Source organism: Narcine bancroftii, chromosome 6 (assembly GCF_036971445.1).
Source record: "Narcine bancroftii isolate sNarBan1 chromosome 6, sNarBan1.hap1, whole genome shotgun sequence".
Taxonomy (NCBI): Eukaryota; Metazoa; Chordata; class Chondrichthyes; order Torpediniformes; family Narcinidae; genus Narcine; species Narcine bancroftii.
The window spans coordinates 70,414,710-70,433,020 of NC_091474.1; the positions used below are offsets into that span (position 1 = coordinate 70,414,710).

An 18,311-nucleotide genomic window follows, 5' to 3' on the forward strand; every position below is an offset into this window, starting at 1 on the left:
CACCACCCCCCCCGGGCCTCGGCGCCGGCGCCACCCCCCCCATCCCTGCCACCCCAGTCACCCTTTCCTGTCCTATCATTCACTCTCAATTTGTACAATTGCAAAAACAAAATGGTGGCCACCAAGGCCAGCTCTCGTGAGACCTCCTTGTCATGGTTTTTTTTTAACCTCTGTCATATGCGTTATTTTGTGTAGATAAGCCCCGCGTCATCTTAAATCACCTCTCATCCTTCATTGCTCCATTGAGGAAAAACCCTAGTTCTATAAAACTTCAAACAGATCTCGTAATGAAGTGTGATTAAGCATCATTATTTTCTAATATTTTTCCTGAGTCATGTTGGAAAGTTGGTTGACTCATTTGACATTCACAGATGCACATAAGCAATACTTAAATCCTTCTTAATGAACTCCAAGCCCAAGAATCAGGGCAAACATTTGAGGATTAACAGATTGTTAGAATAACAGAATCCAGTCAGAGTTAACAAAGACAGAAGCTCAAGTTAAACATGCGTCATAACCGCAGTCTCAGCCAGGGCAACTTTGCATCTGGATTCCAGATCAATGCCTGCCAAGATAACCCAGTGTAACACTGATTGTTTGAAACCAATATCAATAGAGATCTCAAACTAATGATCACATTGGACAACGTATATACATATGTACGAAAATTCTTACTTGCTGCAGCCAAACATGTTCTTTGCTTTTTAAAAAAACTACAATGGTCTATTTGATGGAATTAAAAGAGACAATAAATATTAAAAAAAAAAGAGATGATAAATATTCATAGTTCACTCGTGTATATTAAAAAAAAATGTGACTTAGCAATGTTGAAAAGAGTCTTTTTCATGCGACAGAAAAGTCCACAGTGAGTGTACAAGGAGACATTCAAGAGGCTGATCGATGTTGGATAGTGTTCTTGAACCTAGAGGTGGTGATCTTCAGACATCTATACGTTCTGCCTAAAGGTAATTGAGATGTCTTTCCTAAATTAGCTGCCAATATGGAAATTTGTGGCGGGCCTGCATGGTTTATTTACATCTAATGTCTAGAGTAACAACAAGGTGAAAGATACGGAGACCGAATGCTGGATAGAAAGAATTGGGATGTCACAGTTCATCGATAAACACAAGACGGAGAGAAATTGAGTTTTTGAAAGGTAATCTGTGGTCAAAAAGTAGATGTATTGAAGGTGGAAAGTTTCAATTGATATTATTGTGGGGGCCCATTCTTAGAATTTTATTATAAGTGGAAGAATTGTCGTGTGCTCTGAGGCTTCACTGTCCAATGTCTGGGGCTCACCATTGGATCCACACTTTCATTTTTATTTATGATGTCAGGTAACCTTGATTAGAGGGAGGGGACCAATTAGATTAGATCTCGATTTTAGTTTGTTTTTTTTTTCACTTATTTTTATTTGGCTCAACTCAGCAAACAGGTTTAGCACAGATTTATAGATCTGTTCAAATTATTGTTTCTTGTGTTTATTAATCTCAACTTGGTTTTATCTTTTTCTTTTTTGTGTGCTTCCATGTATACAAATGATTTATTTTGTGCTTTCTTTTCTAAAACTCTGTATATAAGCTCCTATGTTAAACTCAACAAATATGTTTTAAAAAGAGCGTTAATCTGTGGGCAACCATACAATACGAATGTAAAGATTGGGCTTTGAGATGTTTGATGTATACTTGGTCAAGAGGAGGATCTGTGAACAAGCAGGACAAACTGATTGATGGAAAAAGGTCAAAATGAGCCATTTCTGGACCTCTCATTAGTGAAGTCACACGGCCCTTCACTGTTTTTACTGAGCTTATCTCTCTCACACTATCCTCTGCAATATTTATTTCTTTTGTTCGACTTGTTCATTTCGAGGGTAGGTTTATTAATCTCGGCAAGAACACCGAACAAAACATTTCGCTGCATCTTGACTCGTGTGGCAATAAACAAGTCAATTGGATTCAGTTCAAATTGATTCGAGCTATTGTGAGTTACATTTTTGCATTAGGATTGGATTACTGTAAATATACTATCTAGCTTGTATATTTACCATCTTTTCACATTTTAATTATGTTCATGATTATAGTATTTTTAACAAAATGTGTTCAGCTGCAGCAATAAGAATTCTGGTGCAGGTGTATGCTTTGTATATGACATGCATTATCATTCAATGCACACTATTTTGTTTGCAAGATTGCCCTCAAAATCTGGGGAATTTGGTGGCAGCTCCACCTTTTAACACCCTAGCCCTGACCACAAATGGCTAAGAATCAAGCATGCAATGAATGAATCAATCAAGAAGTTCCTTAACACACCTGGGGTTAAGTGTCAATCAGGAGACGGTGACAATTAGCAATTGCTGAAGAATGTAGGGTGGTATTCTCTAGATCAAAGTCACACACCATGATGGGTTTTCTAATTTGCAACTTGTCAAGCCATCTGGCTAATGAGCAGCAAGGCTGCCCCGTCTGATCTCCCTCTGAGGATTCTAGTGCAGAAGTAACGTGCAAGGAGAAATGGGCCTTCTGTGAGACCCTGAGATTGCAGTGAACAACTCTTCTCAGTGTCTTCTGGGAGGTGTCTTTGCTGCTTGAAGTACACAGTAGAAGTGTCCACTTCAGTCCAGCAAGCACATGGGTTATTGCACTGGTGAGCACCACACTATTACAGCACCTGTGACCAGGCTTCGAATCTGGCCTCTGACTGTGAGGAGTTTCTACATTCTCCCTGTGACCTGCGTGAGTTTTCCCCAGGTGCTCCAGTTTCCTCCCACCCACCAAAAATGTGTGTAATTGGGATGCACAGGTTTCATGGACTGGAAGGGACTTCCACTCTGCTGTATTGTAAAAAATTAAAATAACATTTTTTAAAAAAAATTGCTCTATTGCATAACTGCCTGGTATGGAGGTGCCTACTCTCAGGACAAGAATAAACTCCAGAGGGTTGTTAACTTGGCCTGCGACATCACAGGCATCAGACTTCACTCCATCGAGGACCTCGACATGAGGTTGTGTCTTAAAAAAGCAGCCTCCATCCTCAAAGACCCCCACCACCCAGGACATGCCCCCCTTCACTCTGCTACCTTCGGGGGAAAAGGTACAGAAGCCTAAAGACGAGCACTCAGCGGCCCCGCTGCCATCAGATTCCTGAATGATCAATGAACCAAAGACACTGCTTTACTTTTCGAGCAAACTATTTTTTTTATAGTCATGTCATAAGATGGCTATAATGTGAATGTTTGCCCTATGACGCTGCTACAAAACACAGAATTTCATGACCTGTTCATGACAATAAATCCTGATTCTGAATAAATATGCTGTTGCAGCGCAAGTTCTGGTCAAATCTTTAGTCTGATTTCAGTGGACAACCCCTTCTGCAAGTTCAAGTTTATTATCATCTGATTGCAGACATAAAACGAGAGGATATATACGCACATACACATTTATGAACAAATTTACCACCTCCCTGTAATCTGTCCCCAACAATCCCCCTTTTCCCAGAGTACCTCTGACAATTAGTATAGCAGTAATAATACTCAGCAGATCAGCTGCTGTTCTTTTCATTACAGATTCCTCCTTGGGTTATATCTCCTCATCTACTTTCTACAGATCCATCACTCCTTACCCACTCAGCCAGATGCCCGAGGTTTCCCTGCATTTCTCAAGGGGCTCTCATCCACCCTTCCAATCAGCTGCACTGGAACAACTTCATCCAAAAAACTGTGTAGTTTCCACTTATATGGTCACCAGGAAAAGCCAAAGCTACCACCAACTAAAAGTTCAGATAAATACTATCATCTTGGATCTTTGTCAGACCTTTCACTGGTCAGTGATTCCACCTTCCTCTCTCTGAAACTGAAACAGACTTCACATTTGATTTGTCACTGACATGAACAGAACACTGGACCATATAAAATCTTTGTGACCAAGATGCCAAAGGTGATTGAGAAGATTATTGAATGCTTGTCCATATTTCCAGTGGACTGGAGTTTGAAAATAGAGAGGTTTTATTGAAATTGTGTAAAGTGTTATTGAGATCAATTTGTGGATGATATAAAATTTGGTGATATAGTGAACACTGAAGAGGTTTATCTGCAATTACAACAAGATTGAGATCAGTGGTTTTCAAACATTTTATTTCCATTCACAGACCACCTTAAGTAATCCCTTTCTAACCACAGAGCATAGGGATTACTTAAGGTGGTTTGTGAGTGGAAAGAGAAAGTTTGAAACCCATTGAGCTAGATGAACCGAAGAATGGAAGATAAAGCTTAACTCAGACAAGAGCAGGGGAATCTGTCTGCCACCAAGGGCAGGAACAATAGATGGAAATTAAGTATTAATGTTTCAAACTCCCAGGGCAGAGAGAGAAGGAAAACTCTGCAATATATTTTGTACGTACTGAACTGTTCTTTTCTCTATCTTCTGCACTTCATCTTCATGTTCGATAATATTACATCCTGCCTTTTTGTTATTGCATTACCTGCTCAATTTAATTTGCCCGGTAAACAAAGATTTTTCACACAAGGCACAACATCCAATCCAGGTTTCAATCCAATTCCCAGTTCACGTGAGAAATCCTATTCTGTAGACTGTTTAATCCCTCTCTATTCAGAGAGCTACCTCCACCCCTTCCCGAGCGCCCCTCAGCATTTTTTCTCTTTTGCCTCCCACCCATATCCACCTATGGCCTCCTGGGTATTGGATCGTGCTCCTCTCCTGCCCCTTCCTCCCTCCTCTCCTATACTCCTCCCATTTTTGGTTCAGGTGCCTGCCTGCATTTTGCTTATACCTTGGCAAAGGTCTCAGACCTGAGATACACTGTATCCCTGCAGGTAATTGGGACTAGAGGAGATCACTTAAATCGGGACGGACTAGAGGGGCCGAGATGGCCTGTTTCCATACTGTTATATAGTTATGGATGTTGCATAAGTTTCTCCAGCACCTCTGTGTATTAAATCACAATTTTAAAAAATGTTTTATTTTTTTTAAATTATCAAACATGGAGTCAATTATCAAGTTAAAAATACAAGTACAAAGGTAAATTCAATATCTACTTCATGATAGGATTAACTCAGTCCCCTCAACCCCCAGCCCAGGACCTCAAAGAAAAAAGAAATAAATTAATGAATGTATACAAAAGCAGGAAAAGAAGATAGCAAAGAAAGAAAAGGAAAACAGATTGGATTGGATTGCTGAAAAGTCTCACACACTCCATGGATTATAAATTCATATTCTATTTTATTTTCTTTGGAGAGGATCAATGCTGATCTCGAGGGTTGGGAAGAACTCGTCTAAAGATTTACACCTGAATTTTGTTAATATGGTCGCCAAATTTGTGAAAATAGTCGTACATATTTCTTAAGTTGCAGGGAATCTTTTCCAGAGGAAGACTTCTATGTATCTCCACATTCTAACATGCCAAACCTCGGTGTGAACCAGACTTCCACGCCACAGTTGTACATTTTCTGGCCACTGCAGTGCAATTTTACCAAATTCAATTTGATATTTGGACTGTTTTAATTTGGGTCTTATCCCTGTAATATTCTCTAATAAAGATAATTCTGGGTTTTGTGGAAATTGAATTTCTGTAATCTGGGTTAAAACTTTAGAAAGCTACACAAAAATGTCTTACTTTAGAACATGACTAGGTTTTTCAAAATATTTTATTTATGAGAAAACAAAGTTATAAACCACAATTATAGAATTAACAAATTATCAAAAAGCAATTTGAACTAAACAAAATCTACAACATAACCCCCCAACTCCCCTCTACCCCTCCCCTTAACGTAAATCTACACCCCTATTCCCCATAAAAATAGAGAAAAAAATAAAAGAAATAAGGAAAACAACTTCAATCACTTATTTAGTATTCAATGTGGAGATCCAGCCACACACAACCAGTTTCAGATTTTAAAATTTGAGCTCCCAATCTTTTAAAATCTATAATATTGATCTCTTAAATTATAAGTGATCTTCTCCATTGGAATTCATGACCTAATTTCTGACTGCCATCTTTGTAAGCTAAGCTACATCTGATCTTTCCATTAATCAGCTCTACATTTCCTTGCTACAGCTAAAGCCCATCTCAAAAATGTCATTTGAAATTGATCTAATTTGTATAATAAAACCATTTCAGAAAGGTCCCCAATTAAAAAGATCTTTGGGTCTAGAGAAAAATATATTTTCAAGATTTCCTGCAAACCATCTCTTAATTTAGCCCAAAAGCCTTTAATCTTATCACATGCCCAAACTGAATACAAAAATGTACCCTTCTGCTCATTACATCGAAAAGACAAATCTGAACCACTCAATTTATATTATTTCAAATATTCAGGAGTTAAATATAATCGATGTATAAAGTTATAAGTTACCAACCTCTACCTAACATTAACTAACTGTTATAGTATCTTTATTAATCTTCCTCCAATCATCTATATCAAACTGAATTCCCAAATCTTCCTCCAATTATCTATATCACACTAATCCCCAAATCTTCCTCCCATTTAAGTCATGATTTATGCAAATCTACCTTAGCCAATTTCCATTATAATAATTTGTACATTTCTGAAATAAATCCTTTCTTTCCTCCATCTCTAATTAATACCTCAAATAATGATTCTTTGAGTAATTCCAAATATCTCCCGAAACAATCATACAACATTGATTTAAGTTAATAATAAAAAAGAATTTTATTAGAAATTTGGTATTTCTCCTTCAACCTATTGAATGATAAAAAGCGACTCACCTCAAAACAATCATTTTACATTCTTATTGCTTCCTGGTTCCAAATTTTAAGGAGGCTATTGTGAAAGGCAAACTCTTATTTTGCAACAAAGAAGTATATCTGGATAATCCACCTTACATTCCTATAATTTTAGTAACCTCCTCCCATATTTCTTATCAAATGAAACAAAACAAGAATAGATTTGGATATAATTGATGCAAAAAAATTATTAACAGTTTATAATTATTAACAGTTTTACTCATCCACTTATACATAAAATGTTCTCTTCTAATCTCTCCAATTCTATTCAATTCGATATCTAACCAAGTAACCAAACTGCCTAAATCAACCATTCTATTCATAACTTTCAGTTGAGCTGCTTTATAATAATTCACATAATGTGGTCACTACATACCACCTAATTCATATTTCCAAGTTAGTTTATGCATTGAAACACACATTATCTTTCCCTTTCATAAAAATTTCCTCACCACAATATTTAAATCCTTAAAAAAATTATTTGTTATTTTACAAGGTATATTCTGAAAAGAATTTTGTAATCTAGGAAATGTATTCATTTTTATACGATTCACTCTTCCTACCAACATTAACGGTAAATCCTTCCATTTATTCAAATCCTCTTATTGCAAATAATAATGGTAAATAATTCAATTCTACTAATTGATTTATATTTTTACTCAGTTTAATACCTAAATATGTAATACACTTTGACCATTTAAATCCTACTACCCACTTGCATTCTAAATAATCTGCATCTGACAATGACATAAGTTCACTCTTCTTCCAATTCACTTTATAACCAGATACCTCCCCAGACTTCCTGTAATACTTTCAAAGATTCTTTTGAGAACATGGCCAGGTTGAATGTAAAAAAAAAGTTCCTACCTTCTCACCACATCAAAAATATTGATTGGATAGATTTGGATATAATTGATGCAAAAAAATTAGATTGTATTAATTTATATCATACATTTATTGAATTAGTCATACTATCCTGACATAATTCACGTTAGGTTTATTCGTCTATTCTTACTTTTAAGTCTGATTCCCTAACTTTGTAGTTCCCTTTTGAATTGGGGTCTTTAAATCACTATAATTTGGTTAGAAAATTGTTGGGCCCAATTTATACCTTAGATACACACTTATCTGAAAATAGCAGAAAATTGTGTTATTAGGAATTCCATATTTATTTTTTAATTGTTCAAATGACATCATTTGTCCAGGCTAACAACAATTTTCAATGTACCTCATCCCTTTACGGGACCAGACTTTGAAAATTTGATAACACGTTGTACATGGTATCAGATTGTTATGAATTAGAGGAGTTTTAGGAGATGAGCCTTGTTCCAATATCTCTATTTATTTTATACCAAATATTTATAAAGTGTTTTAACAAAGGGGTTTCTCTCTCAACAGTTATTAATTTCACATCCTATTTCTATATAAAATCCTTTGCTATTCTCTCTCCTATTTTATCAAATTCTATATTCACCATGCAGTTTTATCTCCTTCAAAAAAGGTAAAATATCTCTTCCGTACTACTCAGTAGTAATATTTTAATATTAGGGATTCATAAACCTCACAATTCATACTTTCAGGTTAATTTTTTCTCTAGAGCCCCTTGACATCTTACCCTTCCAAATAAATTTTCTGGTATTTATTTAACTCTTGAAAGAACCTCCGAGATAGTGGTACATGCAGTATTTGAAAAAGATATTGTACTCTTGAAAATATGTTCATTTCAATACAACTAGTATTTATGCCAACTAGTGTTATAGGTAGGCTGTCCATCTATTTAAATCTTCTTCAATTTTTTTTAAGTATAGATAAATAATTCAGTTTGTACAGGTGTTTAAAATTATTATATGTACATATCCCTAAGTATTTTATCTCATTTACTGGCCATTTAAATAGAGTGTCTTTTTGACACTGAGTGTGATCTCCTCTTGTAAGAGACATAATTTCAATCTTATCCCAATTTATTTTGTAACCCAAAACTTTCACATCATCTTCCAATCTGGAGTAAATTGTCTGCTAGATATTGCCAGCTAAAAGGGTGAAGAGATTTGAGCATTAGTAACCAATTTAGGTTTTGGTTCATTATTGATCTAATTTATTAAAAAAATGTCCCAATCCAAACACTTCCAACACTTTTAATAAAAACTCCCACTCCAGTCTATCAAATGCTTTTTCTACATCTAATGCCACAGCGACACTCAGATCACTCCTCTTTTTGTGCCAGATGCATTATACTAATTATTTTGCTTACATTATCTGCAGATTGCTTTTTGTTTAACAAGGCCTGTTTGATCCATATTTATCAGTTTAGGCAAGAGGTTTGACAATCTATTTGCCAAGGCTTTTTCAATAATCTTGTATCAAAATTTAATAGTGAAATATGTCTATAAGATAATGGTTTCAATGGGTCCCTATCACAGTAATAATTGCCATTGAAAATGTTTCCAGGAGAGTATGAGGCAGATGCCTGGTCTAATACCTCCATAAGTAAAGAAATCAACACGTCTTTGAATTTTAAAGAAAATTCATGAGGAAAAACATTTTCTCTAGGATATTTATTACTTTGCAAAGAACTCGGTGCTTCCCTAACTTCTTTCTGGTTAAAAGGACCATTTAATTCTACTTGTTTTCCAAATTTAACTTTGGAAGTTTTATTTGCAATAAGAATTCTTCTATTTCATTAACGTCTCTTTGAGATTCTAAATGGGTATAGTTTAAAATTGTCCAAAAGGTTCATTAATTTCATAAGATTTACAATTAGTCACATTCACATCTGTTTTTATCACATTAATCATTCTTGAGACCTGTTCTGCTTTCAACTGCCAAATAGGTACTTTATGAGATCTTTCTCATAATACTTCTGTTTATTTCTTGTTATCACTTCTTCCATTTTATATGTTTGTAATGTATTATATTCAAGTTTTTTTGTTAACGTTGTCTATGTTTTTCATTATAATTCCTCTTTTGGAGGTCGTTTTCCAAATTAGTTATTTCTTTTTATAATGTTTCCACCTCTCTTCTGTATCTTTTTTAATCTTAGAAGTATAACTTATAATTTATCCTCTTCCTATTGTTATGAAACCAGAGAACCCTAAAACCCATCAGCGATAGATATTCACCAAGACAAATGGCTACCCAAACAAAAGTCGCTCCTAACCATCTTCAAACATGAAAACAGAATGGCATTCCAACCTATCACTATTGACTTGCTAACCTAACTTAACCCCCTTCTAATTCTAAGAGCATGCATATGTAATGTGTGAGTAAGTTCAGAAAAGGTCTTTGATTCACAGTCCAATCTCACTTCTCATTCCTCCAAGTTCACTGGTTGAAGACAATTCTTATACTGTGCAGAGAATTTAAAATTTATAAAGTTCACCAGGCTTTGGTACTTGAAAGATAAATGGAAGGTTCTTGTCAGTTTTCAGAGAAAGATTTGTTGTTCCTGGACACCCACAACTGATTCCTTTTTAATCAGCCACTTCAGTATCTTTCCAAAGAAACTTGACCCCTCAGGGTTCTCCAGATGATAACCTCTTTCTTTCAGGTCACCGCAGAGTGCCTTTTTTTTTTCTCTTATTTCAAGTGAAACATTAGACAACCAGTCCTCTCCTCTTGCATGAACCACAAGGGCTTTGACCAGGATGAACTAAGCACTCACAACCTGTCTTCCAAATGGAATTTTCCATATATTTGCCAGCTTGTCCTGTTCCAGACCCAGCTGCTGCTCCTGTAGAACTGATCTTTCTCTCTGTCTCTTTCTCTCTTAGAGATAAACCTGTTTGACTCTCTCTGCTTGTAAAACCACATGACCCTCCTAGAACAGCAAGTTCCACTCCAGACAATCTGAGACTCCGACAAGTTCTTTCATCTGTTGCCTTTTTTGCAAACAACAATCCATTAGTGAAGTCTCTTAGTCACTCTCCAATGTTTTTGCAAAGGCTGTGGGGCCAACATGTCTAGCATAGGCAGAGTTCCAGTATTTTAAATAAGATCTGTTTTAAAGTTTTTGTATGTGACCTATACTAAAAAACCTGCCCCACAATATCTCCCAAAAACATATCTATAATGTCACACTATGCTTTCAAATTATCCCATGTAATAAATTTATCAGTAGTTGAATTACAGTTGATCTCACAAAATAATTGAATTTGTCTTCTAATAAAATCTCAAATGTCTGATCTTCTCAGCAATAGTGATTGAAGCACATTCTATAGACCAATTTCTCTTTGTCTGGCATCATAAACATCAAATTCAAAGATGAACAATCTGATAACATTGTCTCTTTATATTCAGCTTCTATTATCCTACCTTAACATTGAGCTGAAACTAAAAAAAATCTATCCTCGAATAAGAATCATGTCTATTAGAATTAAAAGGATAATCTCTTTCTTTTGGATGAATTCTTCTCCAAGCATCCACTAAGTTTAGCTCTCTCATTCGTACCAAAGTGGCTTTTGCTGCTTTTGTCCTCATTACTGGTTTTTTTGACCTATATAAAACTGGATCTAATCAAAATTCAAAATCTCCTCCTACTCAAATATTTTCATAGGCATTTGCTACGTTAAGAAATGTTTCTTGAATAAATCTCTTATCGCCAATATTTGGTGCATATATATTCATAAAGGTCCAGGATTCGGAGTACATTTGACAATGTACTATAATATTCCTACCTTCATGAACTGTTACTACATTTTTTACTCTAACTGGAAGATTTTTGTGTATCAAAAATGCCACTCCTTTTGCTTTTGATTTAAATAAAGAGGGGAAAACATATTCCACCCAATCATTATTTTAACTTTTGATGTTCTTTTTCAATTAAGTGGGTTTCTTGTAGGATTCTAACTTTACAAAAGCAAATGGAAATGGATGCCGCTTTCATCCCAGTGGAGGTGGGGGAAACATTGAGTTCATTAAAAAGTAATAAATCTCTGGGAGAAGATGGTTTCCCTTCTGTATTTTATTTTAAAAATTTAAAGATTGATTGATTCCTCCTTTTATGGATATATTAGGTCAGGTGGTGGTAACACATACACTCCCAGAATCTTTTTCTATCACAATAATAATGATAATACCCAAAAAAGACAGAGACCCTTTCAAGCCATCATCAGATAGATCTATTTCACTTTTAAATTTTAGATTACAAGACAATTGCAAAAATTTCAGTTAATAGATTGATGAAAATTTTACCAAAGTTGGTAAATATGGACCAGACAGGATTTGTAAAAATGAGGAAACCTACAAATAATGTAGCAAGATTACTTAGTATAATACATCTAGCACAAAAGAGGGGAGATTTAAGTGTAGCAGTAGTTCTGGGTGCAGAAAAAGAATTCAATAGATTAGAATGGGACTTTTTAATTAAGATGTTTGAAGGATTTAGGATGGGACAGGTATTTATGAATTGGGTTAAAGTTTTATATAACACTCCTAAAGCAAAGGTATTACAAATGGGCAGGCCTCACACTGTTTTTATTAACCTGATTTAGTAGGCAAGGATATCCATTATCACCTGCTTCATTTATTTTAGCGATTGAACCTCTTGAAAAATTGATTCACTTTGATCCAGATGTTAAAGGATTTAAGGTTAATCAAGAAGAATATAAAATTAACTTATTTGCTGATGACATTTTGATTTATTTGATGGAACCAATATATTCGCTATGTTCATTATATTTAAGGCTGGAGGAATATGGGAAAATATCGAGTTATAAAGTAAATTGGGATAAAAGTGAAATTATGCCCCTCACTATAGGGGATTATACACAGTGTCAACAAGATACCCAATTTAAGTGGCCGACGAATGGAATAAATTAGAGAATGTATACAAATTGAATTATGTACCATTACTTGAGAAAATTGGAGAGCATTTGAATGTGGAAGATACTATCATTGACACTATTAGATAGAGTTAATTGTAATAAAATGAATACTGTACATTTCAGCATATATAGGGCTATATGTGTTTTATGGTATTTCTGGTGTATGTCAACCCCAAATTTCTGGCAGCAGGAGGTGTCCCATTGACTGGCGTAAATCAATACCCCAAAGCTCGCGATGCCTGAGATAGGCCATTGATTGTCATATACATCGACCCTCCCACCCCCTCCCATAGACCTGCTAGGCATTGGCAGGAGGTTATTGCTATCATGGATGGTCCATCAACACAATGAAACACATGACAAAAATATGAAGTGAGCTTTAAGTTGAAAGTGATAGAAATGGCCAAGAAAACCAACAACTGCATTGCTACAAGAAAATTTGATGTGCACGAGAAGTTGGTAAGAGACTGGAGGAAGAAAGAAGAGACTTAAAGAAAATAACCAAAAAGGCAATGTTCTTTGAGAAAAGGAATCACTCGTTGGCCAGAGTTGGAAAATCATCTTGAAGAATGGGTATGTGAACAGAGGAAAGATTGCTGCCTAGTCAACCAAAGTAAAATAAGAACATTTGCACTGCAGTGGGCCAAGTCGTAACCAGACTCAGGGATGATTTTGAAGCTGGTCCAACCATTTCAAGAACAGGAAAAATTTGCTATTGCAATGAAAAACAAAAATTAGACAGAAACTATCAAAAGATCTTAATCATAAAGTTTTATGTTTTCACCAGTTTATTACAAGGAACCAGCAGAAACACCATTCTGCTTCAGGAAATATCGGAAACATGGTCAAAACCCCCATGAATTTCAACATGATGGGTAGTAGAACAGTGGAACGGAAAGCTGTTAAAACTGTGGAAACCAGAGGTTCTGGCCACGAAAGGACCATATTTACCTTGGTGTTATCAAGCATGGCTGATGGGACAAAGTTAAGACCCATGGTGATCTTCAAACGCAAATTTAAACCAAAAATGAAATTCCCTACAAGTATTTTTGAATATTTTAATGAAAAAGGATAGATGGATAAAAATGGTGTAAAACTATGGATGGACAATATGTGAAAGAGGTGACCAGGGGGTTTATGCAAAGAACGGAGTTTTTTGGTTTGGGATATGTCTTGTAGGCACTTAACTGAGATCACTAAAAGGAAATTAGCACCAGTTAATAACTGGCAGTTATCCCAGGTGGCTTGACGTCTCTATTGCAACCTCTCGATGTCTGCTTGAACAAGTCATTCAAAGATCATGTGCATGAGGAATGGGTACATGGATGTCAAGTGCAGAAAAGTTGTTTGCAAAAGGTGGGTCAAGGTGTGCTGCATCACTGTGATAGAACAGATCTATCACCAATGTACATAGTGTATATAGTTACAGTATCTAGACTGTGCTTACAGCGATTGGCTGAGAGCTAAGCCACACCTATTGTCTGAGCCTTAAAAGGTTGTGTCCCTAGCCAGGTCGGATCATTCCGGACTGATCGGCCACCTGTGAAGAGCTCCTGTCTTTCGCTAATAAAAGCCTTGGTTTGGATCAGCAAGTCTTTGATTCTTTCAACGAGCTCTACAATCACTTGATGTGCTGTGTAACTTCATGCTCCAGGCATGGCCCAAAATTAAAGTAGAGACTGTGATTAAAATAGTTTAAAAACTCTTGTGCAATTGATAGCACGGAAGAAGATTTAATGTAGGACACTGACGATGAAGCTGAAACCACCTCCACACACAGACTGGGACCTATGTGATGACTATTTAAACAGTGAGAGTATGGATGTACTTGCTGCCTTCTTTACTTGAGACGATTTTGAAGGATTCTGAATGTGTTGTTGTTTTTGGACAATGAGAGCAATTTTGAAGGGTGCTAATTGTAATGTTGTTTTCAATAAAAATCTCATTAAAATCTGTCACAATCGGGGTATTTTTTTGGTTTTCAACAGACGACTTATACGCCATATCGGTTTTTCAAGAGTAGATTTGTACACCAGATTGGCAAGGATTGGATTAAGGTTTCAAAAGTATATCCAGTGTATAAGTAGATCCCCTTTTTTGAGTGATTTTTTTGGGTTTCATGACTCGATTTATATGCCAAAATATATTTTTGTGAAGAAAAATATCTATTTCAAACACAACCAAGAAGTGGCATGGAAGCTTCAGTTAGGAGGTTTGCAATAACCAAATTTTAAAAATTTTTGAGGCAGCTCAATTGCAATTGTTAAACTCATTTTTTTTTGATGAGGTAGAGAAGCCAGCATGGATTAAAATAGAAAATGATAAAATAGGAGAGAGAAAATCAGAAGACTTTGTATATAAATGGGAACCAATATTATTATCGGGGGAAACTTTTGGTCAATATTTGGAATAAGACAAAAGACAAAATTGGAATAAGGTGCACTGTCCTGTCTAAAATACCTTTGATACAAAATCAACTTATTCCATTCTCAGTGGATAATGAACTTTTAAATATTTGGTCTCGGAAAGGAATTAGATATATAGAAGATTGTTATGTAAGAAGGAAATTAATGTCACTTGAAAAATTAAAAAATAAATATGGGATATGAAATAATACACTTTTTGTTGTTATCAATTAAGGGCTTATTTAAGGGATAAATTGGATCCAACAATGTTATTACCGCACAGGTAGAAATGCTAATACATGGTAGACATATTAAGAAATTTATTTCAGCAGTGTATACTTTACTGCAGAAGAAGCCCAAGCAGCGGATATATAGGTCCAGACAACAATAGGAAATATTAATACTGATGAACAAAATTAAGCAGATCTATGCTGAAATAGTATGACAAATACTATAAACGTTAGATATAAATTAGTTTAATACAATTTTTTTACATCAATTATATCTCACGGCACAGAAGTTAAATAGATTGAAATCAGCTTTATCAGATCAATGTTTGCAATGTGGTCAGGAGGTACATACCTTTTTACATTCTACTTAGTCCTGTCCTAAAGTGAAATCCTTCTGATTAAATATGGCAATTTATTTAGTTTGGGTTACCCGAATTAAATTTCCACAAAACCCAATGTTATTCTTATTAGGTAATAAGATAAGACCAAAACTGAAATTATCTACATATCAAAAAAGAATTTGTAAAGATTGCGTCGGCAGTAGCAAGAATACTTATAGAGTAACATGAAAATCAGTCATCCACTTTGATCTGGAGCGATGGAAAGCAGTGATGCACAGCCGTGTTCCCCTTGAGAAAATTATTTATAATATCATAAATAAATATGATGTAATTTTGAAAATTTGACATCTGTATTTAGAAATTGAGGGAATTAATTTAGATTTTTCCCTGTGCTTCTAACCTCCTAGGATGTAAAAGATATGAATAATTAGAGCCGTGTGTTTGGGGGTACACACCAGCAACCAACTTTCTATTCTTGTTTTTCCTACTTTCCTTATTCTATCATTCTTTGCTTTTTCTTATTTCATTCTAATTCTATCCTTCTCTTTGGGATTTCTTTAGGGGAGGGGGTTTGGAGGGTTAGGGTTTATATTAACATGCAATGGATTTGATACTAATATTTGACTACTGCATTTTGCATCTGGATATGATTACATATATGGAAATTTTTTAATGAAATGTTTTCCTTTTTTTGATTTGTGACAATACCCTCTTTCTCTTTACTCTCTGTTTAACACATTATCATTAAAACGTGTATTTTACTGCATTATTCATCTCTACAGAGATATTTCACAACATCTACTTGTTCCTCCTTCACCTCACCCCACGCATCTCCACCAATAAATTGCTCAAATGTTATCCTCCGTGGTAGAGAAAACACCTTCCGCAGTCCAAACAGAAAAGAAAAAAAAAGTAAAAAATAATTTAGTTAAAGTACATAACACATAATATTACACAGACTACAAGAATCCCCCCTATTAGCGTGGTTTAATTCATGCACAAAACTAACCCCCTCCATTTTATGGTTTGTGGCTAGTGTCACAAAGAGACACATAACTCGATAGTAGTCAGTTACCCATTACCCCCAATCCCCACCCCCCTCCCCCTGATGATCACCATAAATATTTAGTCATACTTTTATATAGATAAACACTATTTAAAAAAAACAAAAGGAACAATATTATATAAAATTAGTCACCAGCCAGTTTAACAATTACTAGTGTTTCCATGAACTCTTCTGCCCAATCACTATCCATAAAAAATCTTCTTCCACCGTCTGGCAAAAAAAAATCTTCAAATTACTGGATAATGCAGTATAAATCTGTATCCTTTTATCAAAGAGAGTTTTTAACCGGGTTAAACTCTTTCCTTCATTTCAATAATTCTGCACTCATGTCTGGGTAAAACAAGACTCCAGATCCTTGATAATCAAATGGACCATTTCTTGCTTTTGCTTCCCTCTGCCACTGCTGTTAATATCTTCTCTATGTCTTGATATCTCAGACATTTAATCATTATAGAACGTGGACTTTTGGTCTGGCGATAGTGGTGGTCCAAGATCTCTATGTGCCCTGTCAATTTCAATAGGTTTCTCAAACTTTTTTGCACCCAAAACTTCTGGTATCCAAGCTTGAAAAAAACCCAAATTGGACCTTAGCCTTCAATGCCCTCCTTGAGGTCAACAACCTTAATGTTATTTCTTCTACTAAAGTATCCACCTTATCCCAAGGGATATTTTTCTTTCTATAGTCCATAGTCCATGCAAGTGTTTCATTTTCCATTTATCCCACTCTGTTCTATTCCACATTTTTTATTCTTTCGCCCATATTATTTATAGTAACTTGCATCTTATTCATAATAGCAAAGTATTTTCATCTGTTTATTTGTATTTTCTAAATCTCTCAATTCTCTCACAAGTCTGCATTAGAATATTCAATTTCTTCTTGCTCCTTAGTTTTTTTTTTCCTTTACCCTTAGTAGAAACCTTGGCTTTTTCTTATATTGTCTCTTGCTCCTCTTCGCTGTCACTTTCCTCTCCGATGTCTTGGTGGAGAGGCCTGCATCGGTCGCCGGCAGTGAAGCCTCTAGCTGCTTCAGCTGTCTCCTGAGCCTCATCCAATTTGCGCATCCGTGATTTTCTGCCCTTGCGCGATGAGTCTTCTTCCTGGACATCATCTCCTCATTGCAGCGGAAGAGGCGCAGCTGCAGACATCCCCATCAGTGCGCGGCTTACCCAGAAGGTGGCTCACATGCCAGTCCCAAGCTTTGTTTGAGTAATTCAGAGTTCTGCAGAAGAGGACAAAAGGATTAATTAGGAAAGGTAAAAGAGATTATGAAAGAAAGCTGGCAGGGAACATAAAAGCTGACTGTAAAAGTTTTTATAGATATTTTGAGAGAAAGAGGTTGGTTAAGACAAATGTGGGTCCATTGCAGATAGAAATGGGTGAGTTAATCATGGGGAACAAAAGTATGTCAGACAGTCTGAATGACTAGTTCTGTCTTCACCAAGGAGGACATAACTTATCTTCAGGAAATTGTTGAGGATCGGGGATCTAATGTGAGGGAAGGTATAAAGGAAATAATTATAAGTCGAGAGGTTGTATTAGTTAAATTGCAGGGATTAAAGGCGAATAAATCCCCAGGGCTGGATGGTCTGCATCCGAGAGTGCTGAAGGAAGTAGCCCAGGAAATAGTAGATGCATTAGTGAGAATTTTCCAAACCTCCTTAGATACTGGATTAGTTCCTGAGGATTG

The 18,311-nt window shown here is 35.7% G+C and overlaps 1 long non-coding RNA gene across 1 annotated transcript in view; it reads right to left on the minus strand.

Moving 5' to 3' along the window:
- Nucleotides 1–17,329: 17,329 nt before the first annotated feature.
- Nucleotides 17,330–18,311, minus strand: part of LOC138737525 (uncharacterized) — a 31,688-nt gene continuing 30,706 nt past the window's right edge. Inside the window, exon 3 of the long non-coding RNA XR_011340999.1 lies at nt 17,330–17,843. This is a non-coding gene — a long non-coding RNA (uncharacterized lncRNA). The remainder of the gene's footprint in view (nt 17,844–18,311) is intronic.